The sequence below is a fragment of the Puma concolor genome, chromosome C1 (genome assembly GCF_028749965.1).
Source record: "Puma concolor isolate L17-30 chromosome C1, mPumCon1.1.hap2, whole genome shotgun sequence".
Lineage (NCBI taxonomy): Eukaryota > Metazoa > Chordata > Mammalia > Carnivora > Felidae > Puma > Puma concolor.
The window spans coordinates 53,979,570-54,003,508 of record NC_141674.1 but is presented as its reverse complement, the minus strand read 5'-3'; the positions used below and the strand labels follow the sequence as shown (position 1 = coordinate 54,003,508).

At 40.9% G+C, this 23,939-nt stretch overlaps 1 protein-coding gene and 1 long non-coding RNA gene across 7 annotated transcripts in view; one reads left to right on the top strand and one right to left on the bottom strand.

Moving 5' to 3' along the window:
* The window catches only part of AK4 (adenylate kinase 4), a 75,886-nt gene that overhangs the window by 43,209 nt on the left and 8,738 nt on the right, over positions 1 to 23,939 (bottom strand). Inside the window, exon 1 of one of the 6 annotated variants that reach the window (XM_086717211.1) lies at positions 22,673 to 22,691. The exons of the other annotated variants lie outside the window; for them this stretch is intronic. The gene's annotated coding sequence lies outside the window, so the exon portion shown is untranslated. Of the gene's footprint in view, positions 1 to 22,672; positions 22,692 to 23,939 lie in introns of those variants that run through there. 6 annotated transcript variants of the gene reach the window in all.
* Positions 1,108 to 22,916, top strand: LOC147578078 (uncharacterized). Its single transcript, XR_015254762.1, has 2 exons — positions 1,108 to 1,359; positions 22,650 to 22,916. It is a non-coding gene; the product is annotated as an uncharacterized LOC147578078 (long non-coding RNA).

Here is a 23,939-nt window from a genome sequence, read left to right as displayed (position 1 = left end):
CATACATACATACTTTCTGAACCCACTAAATATTCTTTCAGTTGATACTGATTAAGCATCTACCCTGCGGCAGACTGTACCAACCTGATATTTGAGCTTAGAGCTTAGAACCTAAACACTGGAATTGGGTGCTAACCCACTGAAAACTTTAAACAGCCAAATTTTACAGAATTTCATTCTGTCGGGCAGAAAAACTAAATAACAGTTATCACAATTAAGTTATACGGGCTCTTACTTGCTAGTACAGTTCCATATAAATATATTGTGAAATAGTAATAGGTTATTGTTCACACACTAAATGAATTTGGTCAAACCAAATGCCAGCTCATTCACCTTTGACCAGTAAGGAGTTATCCCTGAAATACCAGTCCAGAGTTGCAGAAAACCAACCAGACTCCCTTAGTTCTTAACAATGGAGACAAAAATATTTGTTTTAACAAAGGCAAGGATTAGAACTTCAAGATAATCAACTTACAGGATCAAACCTCAATTACTATTAATACTTTAAGCAAAAGCAAATGAGGTCTTTTTATTTCATTTGAATATCTGTTGTACCTCTTATCTCAATGACCAACCTGGAAAGTGCCAACATCAAGACAACAATGTCAAGTGTGTTTGGTGCCACAGGCCTCTAATCAGCTATGCAATGACCCCACCAGTATCCTGTAAGAAGCCTCCCATTTTACCCCAAGTCCACCCAGGTGACTCCAATCACGGACAACCACACGTGAAGGTTCTCGTCTCCCGGAACATACCACTTACCAACCAAAATTTTTTGTGCATCTACTACAGGCCAGGTACCATGCAAGGCACTACAGACACAGATATAAGAATGACCTCAAGGAGCTTATTAATTAGGAGAGAAGTGGAACAGACTCATGAACAAATAATTACTTGTTAATAAGTATGTGCCCTGAGGGCACCTGGGTGGCTCTGTTGGTTAAGCCTCTGACTTTGGCTCAGGTCACAATCGAGGTTTGTGAGTTCGAGCCCCACACTAGGCTCTGCGCTGACAGTGCACAGCCTGCTTGGGATTCTCTCTCTCTGCCCCTTTCCCACTTGCATGCATGCTCGTACTCTCAAAAACAACAACAACAACAACAACAACAACAACAACAATGTATGCCCCAGTGTGCATGTAAGGAACTTGGAAACAGCCACTTTGTCCTTAGAGGAAGAAAAAGTTGAATAGATTGAAAAACAAACCACAAACAACTCTCTTGGATCCATAAGAGAGGGGAGGACACGGGGCAAACTACTGCCCCCAAGATTAGAGGGACAGACAGGCAAATAAAGGAGTCACATCTCACCTGAGCAGAGAGACTCACGAATGGAAAGCACCTCAGGAACCAGTGCTAGGTAGCAAATCCTAAATTGTAATTGAGGAATTGCTAGAAGCATAGACAAAAACTCCAGGGGACATAGTCATGGGGGGGGGGGGGCACAATATTATGAGAGTACCTCCAGGAGATTGACCAGGTTCCCATAGTAATAAATACTGGAGATGGGGTCCCTAGGTGGCTCAGTCAGTTAAACATCTGACTTCAGCTCAGGTCATGATCTCGTGGTTTGTGGGTTTGAGTCCCCTGTCAGGCTCTGTGCTGACAACTCAATGCCTGGAGCCTGCTTCAGATTCTGTGTTTCCTTCGCTCTCTGCCCCTCCCCCACTCGTGCGCGCACGCGCTCTCTCTCTCTCTCTCTCTCTCTCTCTCTCTCTCAAAAATGAATAAACGTTAAAAAAAATGTTTTAATACTGGAGAAAAATCTCCTTAAGCTTCCACAGTGGGAGCTGGAAAGGAACTATTCTGAAATAGAGCACTTTGTTCTTAGCAATCCATGACACATGTGCAGATGAAAGGAAGAAGTTTAACCAAAGGACTCTGCATTTAACCTCAAGTTTAACCTTGGAAAATAAACAGCATCAAAGAGAGGGCTCATAATTAGGCTACTGAAATTCTAAATGTCACTTTGCCTCTGGTATAAATCTCAAACTGATTTTATTTCCCCTTTAAGGCTAGGCTTTGATCAAAAGATAGGATTTAATAATCAGTAGCTTCCTCCTAACACTATTTTCCCCCACATCCCACAACCTCATGCCATTGTTTTCCACCCTGCAGCCAGAATGGACCAACTTGTACCTCTGATCATGTTGAGTCTCTACTTAAAACGAATCAGCTCTACTGCCCATTCAGTGGCTTCTAAGTCCCTCTAAGATCTGGCCCACACCTACCCTCAAGCAGCCTGGTAGCTTTTCTCCCTTCACTCACATGCTCCACCCCAGCCCATCTCTACCATCCAGCCCCAGGTCTCTCTTCTCTCTTCAGCTTCCCTAAACTGAGGTTAGGTCCCCTCTATATACTCCATGGCATCCTGTCCTCCAGCTCTGTAGCATTCATCACGTTTGTATTTCTCATGCCAGTCTGCACCACCATACAGTATGGAATCTGTCTGGTACACCAGCCACTGTCTCTGCAGCACCTTTTCAAAACAGACATTCAATGTGCACTTGAGGGGCACCTGGGTGGCTCAGTCACTTAAGCATGTGACTCTTGGATTTCAGCTCAGGTCATGATTTTACAGTTCATGACATTGAACCATGCTGGGCTCTTTGCGTTCTCTCACAAAATAAATATATAAAGATTTTAAACAATATATGCACTTGAAAATTGATTGGTCCTTCCAACTCCATTCATTCCCTAGAGGACTAGAGCTAACTAAACTTTTGTAACAGAGGTAGCTACTCATGACATAACAATCAGATCTGAGTACAAATACTTCAGCTACTTATCTGCACTCGAAATTTAAGAATTTACATTGGAACAGATTTTTCCCAGTTAGAACTTCCACATTCAGTTCAGTTGCAAAGAAATATCAAAAACAACTACATGGAAGTTGTCCTAAGTTCACTGATCTTGCAATTATAATTCGGCCATTCACTTAAAAGTATTTACTAAGCAACTATACTCTGTGCCATGCTATAGCATATTTCCCTACATGTCAGGCAAACAATGGAACATCAGAAGTAATCTCTCATATGCTTCTGATGGCTTGGCCAGGCATCAAACAGTTGACAACTTGGCCTATTTCAAAACAAAATCAAGCTCTAAGAATGATCTCCTATCTTTTACCGACACAACCAGAAAGAAAAATAAACAAGGTTTAATTTTATGTTTTCTTGCCCAAATAATCTGCCCATTTTTATAAAAGTCTAAAACTCACAAAATTAAACTTGCGTATTCCTTGAAGTACTGCTGAGGGATACATGCATATATGGCAAAAATATATGAGCCTGGGTGGCTCAGTCGATTGAGTGCCTGATTCTTGGTCTCAGCTCAAGTCACGATCTCACCGCTCATGATTTTGAGCCCCACACTGGGCTCTGCGCTGACAGTGCCTAGCCTGCTTGGGATTCTGTCTCTCCCTCTCTCCAAAATAAATAAATAAAAACTATATATTATATTTTCATGGTAAAGCAAGAGAATAATAATTGTAAGATGCAAGATAGCAGTTGTGAGTAATGGAGAAAGGGCATATGGGAGGCTTCTATGGTACTGGTAATGTTCTATCCCTTAGGTTGAGTCGTAGATAAACAACAGTTATCCTTTGAAACATATACACACTACATACCCTATTTTGTTCTGGTTGCCTATAAAGTGAGGGCAAACTGGATACAGAAGACAGAGCAGGACAAATGTCCACATAGCAGCAAATTCCCAAGATGCCTGGCTAATCACCAGAAACAGATAACTACTCAATGTTCTTTTCATTGTTCAAGCTAGAAAATGCTGAGTGAAAGGCCCCTGTAAAAGAGCTTGATTTCTTCATAATGCTACCTAAAATCAGTAGAAACCATTGCCTGCTTCCAGTATCATCCCTTCTCCAAAACTTTTGTCACTGAGAATGCCAACACATACACACACACACACACACACACACACACACACACACACACACACTCACTCCCTATATAAGGCATGGTCAGATATGAACTGTAGTATTGTGATTCTGCAAACCACAAGTTCCTTATCTCCCCTACTTGGTAGAATATTTTGGCACTAGAGTAGTTACAAAATGAAGAAAATCTTCATTCCATAAACTGTTTATCACTGATATCACTTTGATAAATCTCTTTCAGTAAGAAAATAAACTTTACAAAAAAAATTTGTGAATAGATATGAAAGTCCTGGGGCACTTGGGTGGCTCAGTCGGTTAAGTCTCTGATCCCCAATTTCAGCTCAGGTCATGATCTAGTGGTTTGTGAGATCAAACCCTGAGTCAGGCTCTACACTGACAGCATGGGATTCTCCCTCTCTCTCTCACTGCCCCTCCTCTGCTTGTGCTGTCTTTCTCTCTCTCTCTCTCTCAAAATAAATAAACTTAAAAAAAAAAGATATCAAAGAGCTTTAGAGAAACCATGGAAGAAATTCCTAAATATAAGGCATTTTGGCACTAATTCAAATGACTCATTTCAGATGTCCGGTATCCACCCTTCAATTGGCCTTGCTCACAGCCAGGCTTTCTTTTCCTTCACAACAAAAAGACATGATTTTTAATTACTCCCTGACACTTGCTTTTGGTAACTATGAGGAAAAGTCTGATCCTAATATAATGGCCAAGAGTATACACTTTTGAGCCAGACTGCCTAGGTTCAAATCCTGGCACTGCCACTTAAAGGCTAGAAGACTCCAGTCATGTTGTATGTCTCTGCTCCACACCCCATGCAGGTCACAGTCTGCACAAACATATTGTGTCTACCTTTCACTCTTCTTGTTAAGTGGGGTTGTTTACAAATCCTCCATACAAGACTGTAATGCCCTTGAGGCTAGAGACTATCTTATTTTAACCATCAATAGGTACCACTTGAGATGAAAAAGTATCATGATCTTTAAACTCTCCATCTTCCCGTCTCCAAGGTCCTACGGATTATTGGTAAACTTTCATCTCACTCTACCCCTGCCATATCTTCTGTGGACTGTATTGTACAACAGTCCTACTAACCACAGTCACGACTTCTAGGCAATTAAGACTCAGAAAAACCTTCTCAATCACACAGTAAAAACTATGTGCAGCAATGCTTCCTTTAAATGTTATCTTACCATCTAATTCTTTGGCACTGAATAACTGAGTAAAATAAATCACTAAATTAAGCAAAACACTGTTATCTGATTTAGCTACATAAATGGACATTCCATCCCTTTGTCAATGGTTCTCACACCTATTGCTTAAGTCTACTCAAGCTGGTGCAGAAAGATCATTACCACAGACTGCACTTGGATCCCAAGCCTGACCTCTTAACGAAAAAGGATCTGTTCCAACAAGTGGATGTTTGCTCCTCCTAACGCTATCTGACATTCTTAAACACCCACAAAATGTATATGAGTCAACTCTTATAGATTTCTAAGATTAAGACTAAAAATATTCTCTAAACAGAAGAAGCAGAAAGTTTAACATGAGGAAAACAACTGATTTTCAAACTAACAGGCAGGTGCATGGAAGTCACCCCAAGTGAGAAGCTATACTAGGCTAGACTACCCAAAATCTGATGTCTCCTTTTGAGATGAAACTGGATGTCTGTATGACACAGATAAGTTTTACCAAAAGAGTTTCTTTGATAAATCACAAGACATTAGGGATTGTAAACTATTGCTAAAGAAGTTCTATTTCATTTTATATAACATAATACAAAACTTTGAAACTATGAAGTAAGACCTCCATCCTATTTGTTCTTTGTTCTTGTGGACATAATGAGACTAAGACCCCGAAGAGATCAAGTCATTGACCACAGGTCTCTCCTGAGGAACAGTGACTTGGCACGAAGTACCCATCTTCAAAGCTTGTCCTTTGCCATTTAGTCTTAAGGTACAAAATCTAGCTTATCATGGGGATAATTAGTATTGGTGTTTTAACCACAGAAAATTGTAGCTAACATTATTTGAATCTATGATCTATATAATCAATCATTCCCTAGATCGAAAGAAGGTTAATAGTAAAAAGATTTTTCTTTTAACCTAGATTTGAACCCAAAATTATGTAAAGTACAAATGTGCACCTCTTTACCACTAATTGTGAGATTGAAAGTGAAAAAATATGTGATGTGATTTTTTTCATGGAGGTAAAACTGACATATAACATATTAGTTTCAGGGGTCCAACATAATAACTGGATATCTGTAAATACTATAGAATGATTACCACAATAAATCTAGTCAACTTCCGTCACCATACATAGTTACAAATGTTTTTTTCTTGTGATGAGAGCTTTTAAGATCTATTCTGTTAGTAACTTTCAAATATGTGACACAGCATTACTAACCATGGTCGCCATGTTGCACATTACGTCTCTGTGACTTATTTTATAACTGGAAGTCTGTACCTTTGGCCTACATTTGCCCATTTCACACCTCCTCCGCACCCTTCACCTCTGGCAACCACCAATTTATTCTCTGTATCTATGAGTTCAGAGTTGTTTTGTTTTGCTTTTATATTCCACATATAAGCGAGATCATATAGTTTACTTATTCTATCTGCATTTTTACCATGGAACAATACCCTTTTAAACACACTGGAATGGCTCCATCAAGAGACAAAGAGCCAATATGATACAAAGAACTGTATCAGGCTGAAAATTGTATTAGGCTGAAAATCAGAAGCCTTGGCTGTTAAGAGTTCTGCTCCCAAGGACTGCCCACAGGACTGAACATATCAATGTACTTCACTTATCATGGCCTCAAGTTTCCTCACCTACATGAGGCTGTTGGACCCTTCTAGCTCTGCCATCTTGGAGGTGGAATTTCAATTTCCTTTACCTGACTCTGTGTATGTGTTGGGGCTGAAGGATCAGCTTCCCCAGTATGCGTCCAACCACACCAGTGTGCTTTCAATCACCAAGATTCTAAGTGAGCAGAGGAGATGGACTTCACAGACTAAGGAGCATCTCCCTGCTTTCATGGTCATTACACCCATTTGAGATATGAGGAGTGGAATCCCGACCAGACCTCAGGCCTACGCCATCTCTTAGTGTTCCATCACACCTTGCCTGCAAGACATCCTGAGAATAAGGGCCAGTGCTTTGGCCTATTTGCTCTTTTCTCTCTAGCCAGACTGCATATGTACATTCACTTAGTCTAATTCTGTACCCTGGGTCCAATGGATGTGTTTCTATAATAGCCAAGATTAAAAATATGTATGGACAAAAGCCATGACTTTGGGTAGGGGAGGGGCTCACAGTGCTGAGAAAAAAGGTGATCCGGTATCTAAGCACAAAGGAAATCCAGCAGATTCTTTATCCTTAAGCTTTCTGCCCACACCAGCTTAACAATTATTATTTGACACTCCATACTGATTCAAAGAATAAAATAGTGCAGTAACCTCATTTTAAGAATTTAAATAAATCGTGAAAGAAAAAGATATTGGAATTTTATAAGCCAAAAAATTTTGGATGTCCTATGTCAGGAGAATGTTTTTGGCCCAGAATAGGAACACATGCATTTATAAACATACCATGAACATCTGGCACGGTACCACATGCTGGCTTATATAAGCAGCAGAGGAGAAAAAAGCAGATTGGGATGGAAGAACAGAAGTTGGGCAAGGGAACAAATGGGAAAAGGCAAGTAATCTGAAAGGTTTGCCAAAATCATAGATGAGTTTTAGACTCACAGTGTTTAACCATCTCAAGCTCACGTTCTTCAAGTCTGCCTTGGTACCCACCATACCAGGCACTTTCAGCCCTGAGCAGGATCATACTTTTCAAATCTCATGACTCTCTAGATTTTCTCTGCCTCCCTTGTAACCTTATCACAACTCAATTACTAGGTGCATTCAGAGGACAGGGAGGAATTTCACTTTTAAAGCAACATAAAAAGGAATTCCTTCCCATTGCAAAAGGCCCAGGGTGTGGATCTGGCTGCACCACGCACCTTGCTGGCTGCCTCTCCGTGCAGGACCTTGGCTTCAGGTCAACATAAGGGAAGCTGCTGTTTCCTCCAGTGCCATCTGTTCAAACAGGGTGCACTGCTATGCTGCCCATGGGGGATTCTTTCCTCTCTCCCCTCCTCCCTCTCTGTCTTTTCCGCACCCTTCCATCTCACAGCTTCCTGGCAGTGCTCTGGTGGAGAACTACAGCAACACCAAAGATGTGCCATGCTCACCAGCCTCCATGGGCTGACAGCAGACAGTCCTACAAAGACAAGGAGGAGGGAAACAACTGATGCTAACACTTCTATGACAGGGCTCCCAGGAGGGTCATAAGGTAGGGTGACATGCAATCATCCTTGAACACCCAGGAAGAACAAGAGCAGTAGTAATGCCAGAGGGAAGCTACTGTAAAAAACAGTATGGAGGTTCCTCAACAAATTAAAAATAGAATTACCATATGGTCCGGCAATTTCACTTCTGGGTGTTTATCTGAAGAAAATGAAAACACTAACTTGAAAAGATATCTGCACCCCCATGTTCACTGCAGCATTATCTGTGATAGCCAAAATATGGAAACCATCTAAGTGTCCAGCAATGGATGAATGGATAAAGAAAATATGAGATATATGTATATGTGTGTGTGTATATATATGTGTGTGTATATACACATACATATGTATATATGTATACACACACACACACACACACACACACACACACACACATACTGGAATATTATTCAGCCATAAAAAAGAATAAAATCCTCCCATGTGTGACCACATGGATGGACGCTGAGGGCATCCTGATAAGCGAAATAAGTCAGATGTAAACAGAGAAAGACAAATACCATTCGATCACACTTACATATCCAATCTAAAACAAACAAACAACAACAACAACAACAAAACAAGATCATAGGTACAAAGAAAAGATTGGTAGCTGCCAGAGCAGAGGCAGGGAGGAATGCAGGGTGAGGGTGAGCAAAATGGGTGAAGGTGGTCAAAAGGTACAAACTTTCAGTTATAAAATACATAAGTAATGGTGATAAAATGTACAGATTACTCATTATAGTTAATAATAGTATATTGCAGTGTTAGTGGGAATGCAAACTGGTACAGCTACTGTGGAAAACAGTATGGAGCTTCCTCAAAAAGATAAAAATAGAACTACACTTCCATCCAGTAATTGTACCACTAGGTATATATCCAAAGAATACAAAAAAACTAATTCAGAGGGATGGGCGCTTGGGTGGCTCAGTCTGTTGAGCGACTCTTGATTTTGGCTCAGGTCATGATCCCAGTGTCATGGGATCAAGCCCCACATCGAGCTCTGCACTGAACATGGAGCCTTCTTGGGATGCTCTCTCTCTTTCCCTTTGCCACTCTCTCCTGCTTGCGCTCTCTCTAATTAAATTTTTTTTAATAAGGGGACACATGCACCCCGATGCTTATAGCAGCATATCTACAATAGCCAAATTATGGAAACAGTCCAAACATCCATCAACTGATGAATAAAGAATATGTGGTGTACATATACAACAGAATATTACTCAGCCATAAAAAAGAATGAAATCTTGCCATTTGTAACAACATGGATGGGGCTAGAGAGTATTATGCTAAGTAAAATAAGTCAGTCAAAGACAAATACCATATGATTTCACTCATATGTGGCATTTAAGAAACAAAACAAGCAAAGGGGGGGAAAAAGACCAACCAAGAAACAGACTTTAACTACAGAGAACAAAGCTGGTTACCGGGGTGGGGGGGACAGGTTAAATGGGTAGTGGGGATTAAGGAAGGCATTTGTTGTGATGAGCATGTTGTGATGTCGCATGTAAGTGTTGAATCACTATATTGAAACTAATATTGAATATTATTGAAACTAATATTACACTGTATGTTAGCTATCCAATTTGAATAAAACAGGTAACTAATTTAACTAAAGAATGTAATAGGAAAAAAATACCAGAAGCATCACTCGTTAAATACTTATTAAGTGCTAGACCAGTGGCTGTCCAACTGCTGTCAAGATCACTATTTTTTTTGAAACTGAAAAAGTATTTTGTGTACAAAAGCATTTTGCACACAAAAAAGGGAGAATATTATAAATTTAGGATGTGTGTCAGTTTTATGTATTTGTATGTATATACTCAATTGTAAGCTTAAGCTAATTCCTACTGATTAAAGAAGACAATTTAGGTTAACAGCACATGGACAGTCTCCTTTCAGAGAACTACAAAAAGAGGTGGAAGGTAGGAAGGTTTTGTAGGATAAAGCACAAGAAAAAATAGAAAGTATCTGATTGGGTGGGGCCCAGAATCAACCATCTTTGGGAAGAGATGCCCCAGAGCTGGCATCGCGTTTGGGGATTAGCTGACTGGAAACACTGCTTTTCTGGTCAAGTGGAGCATTTGTAGGGGCACAAAGGTTACCTAAGTTTCATTTTGCTGACGTGGCACACCAGACAGGACAGGTTCCATCTTGGGCCTCAAATTTTATGTCAACACTATTACGGGTCACATTAAAAAAAATTAAATAATGGACCAAATTTTATTCTAATCTCATATATTCATTATCTCATTTAATACCTACAACACTAGGAAGCAGTACTATTATTATTCTTGGTTTGTAGTTGAATAACTGGAGATACGAAGTGATTCAGCAGCTTGCAGGCTGGCTTCCCATTGAAGGGGGATCTGAGAATCTGCACACATCACAGGTCAGATCAGTGCGGGGCTTTCTACCCCCAGCTCCAGAGCCTGCTACCACTTCCTTAAACAATTTGTCTCTCCCTCCAATACCTCCCACCCTTGAATCCTTTGTTCAACCATCTGCCCTCCCCTTCTGAATGAGAACACTGCAAGGGCAGGTCTTGTTCAGCTGAGTGACTTAAACTGAGCCTCAGGGAGCAAAGGATTCCTTCAATAGTTTTTAAGTTGAATGAGCAAATAAATAAAGATGGGGTTTTTAAAAAAGGAAAAAACGGAGTGCCTGGGTGGCTCAGTCACTTAAGCGTTGGCTGAGGTCATGATCTCAGGGTGGAGAGATGGAGCCCCCCATTGGGCCTGCTTAAGATGCTGTCTCTCTGTCTCCCTGCCCCTCCCTTGCTCTCTCTCTCTTTCAAAAATAAATAAATAAATTTTAAAAAAAAAGGAGGAAAGAAAAGCAAAATAAAATGTAGCAAGAAAAAATAATAAACCCTGACTCTTTGGGGTCTGTCCCCAAATAACACTACTCTCTTTCTTAGAGCTACTAGAGGGGAAATAAGGAACTTTATGTAAAAATTAAATCAGATTACACACAGACACACACAGACACACACACACACACACACACACAGACACACACACACACACACACACACACACACACACACACACACTGAAGTTTTAAAGCATCTGTCTATGCTTTGTTCCAGGTCCTTTGTTCAGGGAAAGCAATTTAACGACTTTTTAGCTAAACAAAGGTGGGACTGTGATTTATTTTGGGAGTAGATGGTAATGAGGTAAACTATTCTAGATAAGCAAGTAACAGGTATTAGAGGACTGAAAGCTGGGCAGACAGAAAAAGAGCAAATTCTCCAGAAAGGAAAAGAACAAGAAGGTAACAAATTAACTCTAAACTAGGGTATGGGCAGGTGGAGCTAATGAAGCGTGTGAAGAATGGCTGACAGGTTTGGGCACAGTGGTGTCTAACATGCCACATCAAGATGCTGCTTGTGGCAGACTCTAATCATCATGCCAAAACTTCAATAGGACCACCTCTCCTTTGGGAGAGGAAAATCTGGGTACTGTCCAATATGGGATGAAAAGAATGCTGAAAAGGGAGGCCCTTACAAGACTGAAAAGCAGAAGTGAAGAATCCTAGAGAAGCATGAAATCTGAGAAGGAGGTAATTAAGGGACAGTGGCCAGTACCATAAGCGGTGGAGTAAAGAGCTGTGTGCCCACGAAGCAGGTGGTGAGAGCCCAGGTCTTTCTGATTCAATAGAAAATGATGGAGTACCAGTCCATGACCACAGACTATTACCCAGTGTTACTAATCACCCTCACAGGGAGAGAACGCCTGTCCCATGCACTGCGGTCACTCCCACGCCACACATCATGACTCAACACCAACCACCAGGATTTGTGGTTCACAAGTCTCTTTAAAACTCAGTGCAAGCTGGCCTAGAAGCAGAAAAGAAAGTGAAGACGAAGAGAAAAAAACATTGCATTTTCATCTTAGGACTCTAAAAGTCTTCACCTAATTTAAGTCTAACCAATCTAAATATGAGCTGGTAATGAGACAGAGAAACTGAAGGGATCTTGTGAAAAGACAAACAAAAACAAAAACCTGGGATTTTGGGGGCTCATTTTCCTGCTTCTATTCTTGCTAGGACCTGTACCCCACCCTACACATGGCTTATGGTACTGATAATGTATGTTCTCCCTAAAGGACTTAATGATTTCTTTGGAGTCTTCTAGCACAATAGGTAACATCTAAGGAGTGACTGGGCAGACAGGGATGTCATGAAGGTTTTCCAAGACCACTGACTGCAAACATCCTGACCCCAAGACCTGGGGCTCCAGGGCATAAAAGACTCATGCAGGACACCTAGCTCGGTGCCTGAGAGGGCACATCCACCAAACCACCGTCCTCAATAAAGACCCAAACCTCAAGCGAGACGACAGTCTCTCTCCTTTCCTTTCAGAGGCTCCCACATGCTCTATCTGTATCTGCTCTCTCTATATCTTCAATAAACTCTGCTCTCACTTCTTCTCATTTGATTTCTATCCTGCACGAAGCCAAGGACCCTCAGGCCCAGCCAGCCTGCATCAGTAAATTGCCCAATAGGAAATATTAAACTCTGCCCATTAAACCAAGGATCACTTTCCAGGTAAGACAACTGACTCCCATAGTTGCCTCTATTCCAAATATGAGTTCCTAGAAATCTAAAGATGTTTGCCTCGTATGTTGCCAGCAATGTACTGGCTGCTCGATTTCAACCCCTAAGTCTCAAGTCTCTACACCTTCTTCTGCCACACACTGCTATTCCAAACACCGTATACATGAAAGTGAATGCTCCACCAGACCTTCTAATTTTAGAACTCACTTTGAAATTTCCATGCTTTCTCCACCTGCCAAATTAAAGGAGGAAAACAAAGCAGCTGCCACAGCTGTTCTCCAAAAATTGGTACAGAGGTGACATACACTTTTTTGAGACAAGAATTTTCCACCTCTTGGGGCGCCTGGCTGGCTCAGTCGGTTGAGCGTCCGACTCTTGATTTTGGCTCATGTCATGATCCCAGGGTCATGAGATGGAGCCCTGTGTCAGGCTCGGTGCTGAGTCTGGAGCTTCCTTGGGATTCTCACTCTCTCTCCTGCTGCCCCTTTCCCCGACTCGCACTCCTTTCTGTCTAAAATAAAAATAAAATTAAAAAAAATTTTTTTCCAATTTTTTTTTTTTTTTAACTATAAAGCCAGAAGGTATCTGGAGTCTCTAAAAATGACCAAACTCAAGGGGCGCCTGGGTGGCGCAGTCGGTTAAGCGTCCGACTTCAGCCAGGTCACGATCTCGCGGTCCGTGAGTTCGAGCCCCACGTCGGGCTCTGGTCTGATGGCTTGGAGCCTGGAGCCTGCTTCCGATTCTGTGTCTCCCTCTCTCTCTCTGCCCCTCCCCCGTTCATGCTCTGTCTCTCTCTCTCTCTGTCTCAGAAATAAATAAATGTTAAAAAAAAAAAATTAAAAAAAAAAAAAAAAATGACCAAACTCAAAACAACAGAGCCACCTCGCCACAGCAAGGCAGCAATGTCTGGCAGCAACCAGCAAAATAAGGTGATGTTTTCAAGTCACTGCACTTCTCAAGTATATAATTGGATTCTATCTCTTCGCAATCTCAGAACAAAATGATAAAGTCTTCGGGTAAATTTAAACCTAATCAAAGCAAACAATAACTGCTACCGTGATTATTCGTTTACTTAACTCCACATATTTTACGCAAAATATCAACACCCAGTTTATACGACCTTTTAAGAGCAGTTACTTCTCCTTTGTGTAGAAAGCAACACTGGATGAATCTGTATCAAAAAGAAAAAAGATGGAAGGAAGGAAAAAAGAAAGAAAAAAAGCAAGCAAGTAGGCACTTTAAGAGGGATGATGTCCTAACAGACAACTGCCTTGCCTTGTGTAACACTTCAACTGTTAAGAACAACACGCTTTAAAAATCAATCCTACAACTTTTTTTGCCTTTCACTGGCCAGTAACGATGAAACAGTTTTCCAAAACATGTTTATAATCAGGTCTATATAACTAAAGGCAAACTGGATCAGAACCAGAATTACGGAAAGATTCTATCATCTTAATTTCACTTCTAGAAACACCACTTCCCACCCGCATTGGGCTCCTGGCTTCTGCCACTTAGAACATCTCACGCCGACTAACAGTAGTTCCAGCTATGGCTCAGCCAACCATCTGTGGCTGTCTTTCACAATCCTGGCCATTAAGGAAATGCAATGTTTCAGTGCTGTTTGGTTTGGCTAGATTCCTCTAGACATAAGCTAAGTGCATGCATTTTTTATTCTCCAGGGTTTGAGCTCCAGCAGTGTTTGTAACATGACATTCAAATCTAAAACTAACCTTGACAAGATAGATTTTGACTGGTGTTCTGAGACAACCTAACAGAAACATATAATCTGGGGGGGAAAAAATCCTTCCGCAAGGATCTTAAATGTATTTCCTTAACAAAACTAACACTGCAATCAACTACTAACAACAAACACCAACACACTGGCCTACAACTAGGATCAGCTGGGTGAGGCACTCACCTTGGGCAAAAAAAATGGAAGAGGGCAACAAAAAACCAAACTCTAGTCATTAAGATAATATTTTAATGCAATATTTCAAAATACCAAAATTAGTGCAAAAAAATCTATGATGAAAATCAATCCAACCCTGCATTTAAACAACTCACTCCCATCCATAACAATTCTTTCTCAATCTGTCAGGTCTGGTTTTTATTTTAAATTCTTGTATTTTGTTCATTCTATTGCACTACCACTGATTTATTGAGTTTAATGGGCACCCCTTAAATTTTTCACTCGAGGACAGTGCTTTACTCACCTCACCCTACCACAGCCTCAGCCCTACCAACACACATTAACTTAATACTCACGAGGAAATCTAGTGAGGTAGTCTCACCATTACTTTCATTTATAAATGAATAAACACAAAAAAGTTAGTTACTTTGCCCAAGATTGTAGAGTAAGGGTCGCCAAGTCAGATTCCAAACCCAGCTATGTAGTTCGGAGCCCACACTCTTTTTCTTTTTCTTTTTTTTTTTTTTTTTTAATTTTTTAAAATGTTTGTTTATTTTTGAAGGGGAGAGAGACAGACCATGAGAGGGGGAGGGGCAGAGAGAGAGGGAGACACAGAATCCGAAGCAGCCCGATGCGGGGCTCAAACTCATGAGCCATGTGATCATGACCTGAGCTGAAGTTGGATGCTTAACCGACTGAGCCACCCAGGCGCCCTGAGCCCAAATTCTTAAAGACAAACATACCACCTCTTAGAGTTTTGTATCACAAAAGCATTCAGCATAAAATCATACAGTCCTAGATTTTAGGATATAACAGTATGTAGAAACTATCCAAATAAACTATAATTAATGACAATCTGGGCAAATTTAGTCATGATCTATTCATTACTGATCAGTGTCCTGCAATATTTAGGCTAAGTGGTAATTCCACCAAACTCCCAAATTTTTCTAACTTGTCCCTAATACTTTAAGCCATCTCAGTGCTCAGAATGAACCAAGGGAGAGACAGAGTATCTGACCCCTCACTCAAAGGACAGGGCTACAGATCTGAGTAGCCTAGAGTACCAGGTGTCTGTGCTTAGGTTCTGAGATACCCTCAAATACTGTCGGCTTTTCAAAGCTAAATGAGCCACAGTGTGCACTGCAGGACAATGTTCAGAAATACTCCCAAATAATGTGTTCATTTGAAAGAGAGTAGAGGGGTGCCTGGTGGCTCAGTTGGTTGAGTGTCGGACTTTGGTTCAGGTCATGATCTCACAGTTCGTGCGTTCAAGCCCCTCATCAGGCTCTCTGCTATCTGCACAGAGCTCCCTTCGGATCTTCTGTCCCTCCCCTGCTCTTCCTCTCTCTCTCTCTCTCAAAAATAAATAAACTTAAAACAAACAAACAAAAAAAAACTTAGAAAGAGAGTAGATTTAGAAGTAAAGCCACTATAGCTACAATGATCCCACCATTTTAGTCAGTTGTTTGTTGAAGGTAGCCATCAGAGTTTAAAAGGGTCATAATGAAATCAGGCTGAAAAGAATTTAGAAAAGTTATCTTGGAAAGAATGGTTGAAGTAACCAGAGCTATTCTTCTGGATGGGAGGCCGGGAGGAGGACAACTTAGGTCCGGGAAGTGGTGCCTAGCAACTGTTTTCAATTATCTGCAGAGTTAGTGGATTTAATTTGTGTGACACCAAAAGACTCAAGTTGGACAAGTGGATGACAGCTTATGGATGATGGTTTCAAGGACTGGCTTTCATCTCAGTATAAAGAAAAAAGTCTTCCAACAATTAGGCCCATCCAACAATGAAAAAGCCCTTCTCCAGTGGGGGAGTTGGCTGTCAGCTCCTAGAGAAGGGACCCAGCACAGAATGGCCACTTGGACAGAAGAACTCAAATTCCTTCCAATTCTAAGGCATTAAGAAAAGGAACAAATAATTAAACTTAACACATTCATTGTTGTGCATAGTGTTTAGTTACCAAAAACCCTAGAAAACTAAAACAAAACTATGAGCTCAATGGGAAGGAGGTCTTGCTCTTTCTTTGTATTCTAAGCTAGATTCTTGATTTTTTAAAAACTAAGCCACTGAAGTAATACAAGTTAAAAATCAATCTCCCTTATAGAAAAAATAAACTGTGTCCTGAGACAGTATTTATAGTTACCATTTAAGAAAATTAGGAAGCTGTACTCATATATGCAATCAATATTTTATAGTTCTCCTGCAAACTACATTAGCTATTCTTACCAAGATCTACAGAGGTCATGCAGAAGAAAAAATACAGAAGCAGTTAAGTCAGAATTTAGGAAAACAAAGCAAAGCCAAAGTCAAATCAGATACATCAGCAGCCCAATACATTAAAAGACCTTGAGAAAATCTATCCAATCAGACACACAGGTAAAGTTAGAAAAATGTCCATCTTAATGATGACAAAATTTCTAAAAAGCAATTTTGGGTCTTCCCAAAGGAGTCTTCCAAAAGAGGCACACAAAGAAATTTAGTGGAAGTATTTTTGTTTGGACAAGAATGGAAACAAGACAGTTTTAAAAATTAGGTCAGCACAATTAATAGTTTAAAAACAATGAGTGCTTGTAGCCTCTGCTGAGCAGCTGAGTGGTGCACGCGCGTACACACACACACACACACACACACACACACACACACACACCTATATATTGCCTAAATCCCACTAGATTATGCCAGTGATTCCATTCAAAGCACCACATTTACTGCAGAAAATTTTAAATGAAATCAAAGTATTACTACTCCAGGGAAGAGGGAAGAAACCACAGAGAGAACCCTCCTACTTGTCAGGCATTTTACACAGATGACCCCATCTGACCCTCCCAAACAGCCCTGTGAGGTGGGGTTCTTACAACTGAGGAAATCAAGTTAATTAACTCTCCCCAAAGTTAACTAAGCCCATAAGAAGTTTAGACAGAGGTATGACAGAGGTATGACTCCAAAGCCCAACCTTATTTCCTCTAGGCCACAGAGCCAACTGCCGGTGCCTATCATTCGCTATGCCAAAATCCACTAGACACTTGCACCTGGAACTTCCTGCAGGTATGTTAAACTTGTCATTATCATCAACCCTGGACTATCTTCCTTTTAACTAGGTCCACTTTCCCCCACAATCACTGAAACTCATCCCTTTAAAGAGTTGCATTTGGCGCTGCCATTCCCATGCACAGAGTCATATTAGGTATTGCAGCTTCTCCCAAATTCCCGTTTTCATTACTTTTACCTTATACCTGATCTAAACTGTTTGTGACACCACCTTAGCTGTGCTCCACTTTCTCTCCCCTACAATCCACTCCTACTTTGCTATGAAAAACAGCCATCATACCCCTAAAGGAATCTGAGGAAGGAATTGATTCCGAACCACCTTCCTATTTATAAACTCAATGTGGAATTACATGAAAGCCCCAAAGGACAATTCTAACTTTCATGCCTGTAATTGTTCCACCTCTAGGTTTCAATCAAAATATCCTTAATTGTAATCACCTCCTCTCATATATGATCCCTCCATCAAAAACACCCTGCTTCCATTTTTCTACCTGCCAGTACCTTACCCATCCTACAAGGCTCAGTTCTAACACCATCTCTCCCACAGCTTTCATGGACTTTTTCATCCAGAAATAGATCAAACAACTATTAAGCACTGTCTGACGGTATGTCAGACACTGGAAACACAAAAAGAACTCTATAAGTTTATACAAATGACTTCAGTGTTCTTTACACAGAGCCCAACCTGGGGTGGCTCGATCTCACAAACCAGGACATCATGGCCAGAGCCGAAATCCAGAGTCGGACACTTAAACCACTGAGCCACACAGGCACCCCTTCAGTGTTCTTATAAAAAATTTGTCATTCTTTTATGGTTTTTTTAAATGTTTATGTTTATTTTTTGAGAGAAAGAGTTCAAGCAGAGGAGGGGCAGAAAGAGAGGGGGACAGAGGTCTGTGCTGACAGCAGAGAACCCGATGTGGGGCTCAAACTCACAAACTGAGATCATGACCTGAGCTGAAGTCAGACACTTAACCAACTGAGCCCACCCCAGGTGCCCCTCATTCATTTTTTTTAATAGCACTCAGTATAATCTGCCTTAATAAACAATTAATTGGGTGTATGTTTTACCTTGTCATCTCCTTAAAGGTAGAGACCATTTTTGATTCCTACTAACAGGATGCTACTGGAATATGCCGAATTTAACAAGTAGTTACTGATATTTGAAGTCTACCCATTTGTTGACATTTTAACATCTTAACTGTTCTCCCTACTTTCATTCTAGAACCTTCCAATCTAGTTTACAAATAGCCAGAGTGATCTATTTAAAATGTGAATGGGGGGGCGCCTGGATGGCTTAGTTGGTTGGGCGGCCGACTTCGGCTCAGGTCATGATCTCGCGGTCCGTGAGTTCGAGCCCCGCGTCGGGCTCTGTGCTGACAGCTCAGAGCCTGGTGCTGACAGCTCAGAGCCTGGTGCCTGTTTCGGATTCTGTGTCTCCCTCTCTCTGACCCTCCCCCATTCGTGCTCTGTCTCTCTCTCTATCTCAAAAAATAAATAAATAAACGTTAAAAAAATAAATAAATAAATAAATAAATAAAATGTGAATGGGGGTGCCTGGGTGGCTCAGTTGAGCTTCCGACTCTTGGTTTCGACTCAGGTCATGATTCCAGGCTCAGGTCATGATCCCAAGTTTGTGGGATGGAGCCCCGCAATAAGCTGTGTGCTGAGTGTGGAGCTTGCTTAATATACTCAATCTCTCTCCCCCTACTCCTCTACACCTCTTGCATGCACTCTCTCTTGCTCTCTCTCAAAAAAACTAAAAATTAAAATAAAATAAAACAAACAAAAATAGTATATTTCTTCAAGCAGAATAGAATATGAATCAGATTGTCAGTACCATATTTAAAAACAAGGGCTTTACCTTGGATTAGGCAATGACACCAAAAACCTCAAGCTACAAAAGAAAAAAAGCAGATAAACTGGACTTCATCAAATTTTAAAACTTTGTGCTTCTAAGGACAACATCAAGAAACGTAAGAAGGCAACCCACAGAATGGAAGAAAATATATGCAAGTCATAAATCTAAAAAGGGACTCATGGGGTGCCAGGATGGCTCAGTTGGTTGTGTCCAACTTTGGCTCAGGTCATGATCTCACAGTTTGTGGGTTCGAGCCCTGTGCCAGGCTCTGTGCTGACAGAATAATACTCAAAATAATAAATAAACGTAAAAAAAATTTTTTTTAATAAATTAAAAAAATAAAAAGGGACTTGTATCCAGAATATATAAAGAACTCAACACAGAAGGAACATATGAGGCCATCTAAAAAATGGACAGGATAGACATTCACCAAAGAAGATGTACAAATGGTCAATAGCACATGAAAAGATGTTCAATTATCATTAGTTCTTAGAGAAATGTAAATCAAAATCACAATGAGATACCACCTCATGCTCATTAGGGTGTGAAAATCAAAAAAGACATACAATAACAAGTATGACAAGAATATGAAGACATTGCCACCTTCATTCATTGTTGGTGGGAACATAAAATGGTTGAGCTGCTTTGGAAAACAGGTGACAGTTCCTCAAGATTTTTGAAAAACTATTTTAATGTTTTTTTTTTTAATTTTTTTTTAACGTTTATTTATCTTTGAGATAGAGAGAGAGACAGAGCACGAATGGGGGAGGGTCAGAGAGAGGGAAACACAGAATCCGAAACAGGCTCCAGGCTCTGAGCTGTCAGCACAGAGCCCGATGCGGGGCTCGAACTCACGGACCGCGAGATCATGACCTGAGCCGAAGTGGGCCGCCCAACTGACTGAGCCACCCAGGCGCCCGTTTTTTTTTTTTTTTTTTTTTTTTTTTGAGAGAGAGAAAAAGAGAGAGTGCATGCACGCAAGGAGAGGGGAAGAGAGAGAGGGACACACAGAATCCAAAGCAGGTTCCAGCCTCTGAGCTGTCAGCACAGAGCCCGATGCGGGGCTCGAACTCGTAAACTGCAAGCTCATGACCTGAGCCAAGGTTGACTGCTTAGCTGCCTGAGCCAGCCAGGCACCCCAAGATGTTAAACATAGTGTTACTATATGATTCAGCAACTCCACTCCTAGGTATATACATGACAAGAGAGATGACAACATATATTCACATAAAAATCTGCATATTGGGGCGCCTGGGTGGCGCAGTCGGTTAAGCGTCTGACTTCAGCCAGGTCACGATCTCGCGGTCCGTGAGTTCGAGCCCCGCGTCAGGCTCTGGGCTGATGGCTCAGAGCCTGGAGCCTGTTTCCGATTCTGTGTCTCCCTCTCTCTCTGCCCCTCCCCCGTTCATGCTCTGTCTCTCTCTGTCCCAAAAATAAATAAACGTTGAAAAAAAAATTAAAAAAAATCTGTATATTAATGTTAATAGCAGGAAACAACCCAAGTGTCCATCAACTAATGAATGAATAAACAAAATGTGGTATATCCATACAATAAATATTACCTGACAATAAAAAGGATTGAAGTAGTGATACATAACTACAACATAGTTGAACTTTGATTTGAAAACATGCTTAGTGAAAGAAACCAGAGACAAAAAGTAGTATCTTGTAGGAGTCCATTTACCTGACATATTCAGAGTAGGCAAATCCATACCAACAGAAAGTAGATTAGTGATTGCCAGGGGCTGGAGGGAGGGGAAATGCGGAATGACTACTTATGAGTGCAGTTTCTTTCTGGGGTAATGAAAATGTTCTCAGATTAGGCAGTAGTGATGTGATGGTTGCATGATGCTATAAATATACTAAAAACCACTGGAACCACTGGTTTTATACACTATATAAGGATAAGTGCTATTGTAGATATCTCAGTAAAGGTGTTATACATAAAAAATAATGACAATAACAACAAAACCCCAGTCACTCTTCATACAGTTACATGGAAGCCCAAACTCCTGATCATGCCTCAAAGCCCTATGTCAACCTTTGCAGCCTCCCCTTCTACCATCTCCTTCTTACTCACAGTGCTCCAGAAACACTTGCCTCCTCTCCTCCAGGAAAAACTCACTCCTACTCTAGGGTCTCTCCACATGCCCTTCCTCTGCCCCCAAATCTTCACACACCTGGCTCCTACCCTCACTCAGGGCTCAGCTTAAACATCATCTCAGAGAGGCCTTCTCCAACCCACAGTCTAAAGTGGCCTTCCCAGGCACTCTCCATCACTGCACCATCATATTTTGGGGGGAATACTTATATAGCATGCAAGGCTTAAAGCATAAGGTATACAAGGTTACCTTGACTATTTTTCCCTTGTTTATAGCCCATCTCCCCTCCTGCCATAACAAGCAATCAAAACGTTTGTTGAACTAAACTGACACTAGTGAATTTACTATTGAGATGGTTAGAGACTATATAACTGATGTTACAAAACAGATCACCTTACAGGGAGATGATAATGAATGCCATATTACAGATACAGATGGGTATAAGAGGAATTTCAGAGAAAAAATGATATGTAGCTGCAACAGCTGTGGAAAACTTCACAGAAGTGATGAGACTGAAAATAGACTTTGAGAGATTAAGTGTGAAAGGCATTCCAGGAGAAAGGTGCACCTGAACAATGCCCTCCCCACCTTGTCCATGACCTCACAACACTTCACCCACACACATCCCACCATGACTCATGGGAACATAATGCGAAACCTAGAATTTGAACCCGAAATGGTGAGTGCCTCAAGGGTTCTTCTGCATGCCTCCTCATACCTAATGTAGGCATAGAAACATCTGCCAAATGACTAACGAAACAGCAGGCTCAGGTATTATTCCAGAAGTCTTACCGTTACAATGAACGGTAATTTCTACCTCCTCACAGTTGCATAAAGTTTCTATTTTAGACCTTTTGGGGTTCTCTTTTTGGGGAGGGAGGAGGAAGTCAGCATTTCCTTAGATTTTTGTTTTAAATGTTTCAGGAACAGAACAACAAAACACATACCTCTAGACTACCATGGAACCTGCTGACCTCAGTGTACTTGTGGAGAGCTGAGCTGCAATGATGCCCTGGCCATCCATTGTTCCGTGTCCTGTTTATAAGACATGAAGTGGATATTTCACTATGTACTGGAGTACCTGGATGGCAGCATGACATAATGGGAAGTTTAACCCTACCTATGGAGTCCCAAGTTTGACTACTAGCTTCTCTACCTTACTAGCTATTTGACCTAAAGCAAGTAATCCGACCTCTCTGAGCCCATTTCTTCATTTGCAAAAGGATGTAGTAACAACTGCTCTGTAGATTTGTGTGTAGACTAGAGAATAAGACACATCCATTAGCCAGTGCAGGGCCTAGCACATGCTTGACCAGTGCAAATGTTAGTTATGATGACCAAGTGGCAGGAATTATAAAGTGCCAAAGTCACAGGTCGTAGGTCAATAACAAAGTGCTGAAGAACAGAAAACAATTGATTTCTAGCTTGTTGGGAATTTGATGAACAGGAGTGACTATGCATTATTTCAATATCATCAGCCTCTCTGGCTAAATAAGGGATGCTTGCTGCCAGGTCTGTCATTTAACTAGTACCAAGAACTCTTGGAACTTGGACATGGGACTGTTAAAATATAACATCAGCCATCTAATTGTACTTCATGAAACTGTACCAATGAGACCTTTTGGACCATGTCTTAAAGGTGAACTTGAGAACTAAACATTAAGGTGGGGGGGGGGGCACACAGAGTAATTCAAAGCCTCTACTACCTGATCATGCTTTAAAAAACAATCTAGTTTGCTAAAAGAGCCGAGCTATCTGACCCACTGTGTAAAAGAATACTGTCTAAAAGTTTACAAGAAAAACAATTTCCTAGTCCTTAAATCTTCTTACAACATGCATTACACAGATTGCTTAAGAGCAGAGTAGCCTAATACCATTTAACAATTTACTTGGTAGATTTTAAAGGAAATAGGCAATTCAATATGTCCTCTATAATGGGTAGATTTGTAGCTAATAGTCTGGTACCCAACTTATGAGTTTCATGATCAGGTGCCATCACTTGAGTTCTAGGAAGTTTGGAGCAGAAGTGTAAAAGCTTCATAAATTATGATGCTAATATATTTGTGTGTATCTTAAAGATAAGCACCAAGTAATGAAAACCGGAAAAAGTGATATGTAGCAGGTACAGCAACCTTTTCCTTTAATAGCATAATAAGAGATGAATAAAGGCCAAAATGGTAACACACAGGTGTGATCAAGCCACAAGAGCAATGA